Consider the following 1,136-nt stretch of genomic DNA (forward strand, 5'->3'; position numbering starts at 1 on the left):
AAAAAAAAAAAAAAAAAACAGTAAAAAAGAAAAGAGATATCTCATTCAATATCTGTCTGGCTTCATAGCTTATTTTCCCTTCATTTCACTCAAAGAGGAAAGGAAAACAAATACAGAAAAAGTTTTTGTAGCCTCTTTTGAATTACCAGCCCAAACATCTAATTGCACAGAGTATTGCGAGTCTTGTTCTTTCTACGGGCAGGCTAGGAGGGACATATAAGCTGTGACACACCATCTTCAACCACTCCAACCTCCCATTCTCCCCACCCTTTTGTCTTTGTCCGTCTTCTACCACTGTAGTCAGCCTTCCTATGATTTGCAATCTGAAGATAAACTGGGCAAAACTGAGACAATAATAAGGACCCTACTTTTCCTGCTGTTACATTGGTAACAATATTGCATCAGAAGTTCTTGTATTAACTTTTTGATATATGACAGTGATTTTTTTTTTTCTGATTGTTTAGCAAGAAAACAAAAGACAAGAGGGAGAAAACTCACCTACCACCCAAAGATAGCCCCCATTAACATTTTGGTGGATGTCCTTTAAGTCACTTTTTTCTATACATACTTATTTTTATTTAATTTCTTTTTTTTTTTTTTTTTGGGACGGAGTCTCACTCTGTCGCCCAGGCTGGAGTGTAGTGGCCGGATGTCAGCTCACTGCAAGCTCCACCTCCCGGGTTTACACCATTCTCCTGCCTCAGCCTCCCGAGTAGCTGGGACTACAGGCGCCCGCCACCTCGCCCAACTATTTTTTTGTATTTTTTAGTAGAGACGGGGTTTCACCGTATTAGACAAGATGGTCTCGATCTCCTGACCTTGTGATCCGCCCGTCTCGGCCTCCCAAAGTTCTGGGATTACAGACTTGAGCCACCGTGCCCGGCCTTAATTTCTTTTTTTTTTTTTGAGACGGAGTCTTGCTCTGTCGCCCGGGCTGGAGTGCAGTGGCCGGATCTCAGCTCACTGCAAGCTCCGCATCCCAGGTTTACGCCATTCTCCTGCCTCAGCCTCCCGTGCAGCTGGGACTACAGGCGCCTGCCACCTTGCCCAGCTAGTTTTTTGTATTTTTCAGTAGAGACAGGGTTTCACCGTGTTAGCCAGGATGGTCTCGATCTCCTGACCTCGTGATCCGATCC

At 44.5% G+C, this 1,136-nt stretch overlaps 1 protein-coding gene across 1 annotated transcript in view; it reads left to right on the forward strand.

The window, feature by feature from the left end:
• Positions 1-1,136, forward strand: part of ATAD5 (ATPase family, AAA domain containing 5) — a 65,484-nt gene that overhangs the window by 23,458 nt on the left and 40,890 nt on the right. The gene's annotated exons all lie outside the window — the stretch shown is intronic.

This window comes from Mandrillus leucophaeus, unplaced genomic scaffold, assembly GCF_000951045.1.
Source record: "Mandrillus leucophaeus isolate KB7577 unplaced genomic scaffold, Mleu.le_1.0 Scaffold419, whole genome shotgun sequence".
Taxonomy (NCBI): domain Eukaryota; kingdom Metazoa; phylum Chordata; class Mammalia; order Primates; family Cercopithecidae; genus Mandrillus; species Mandrillus leucophaeus.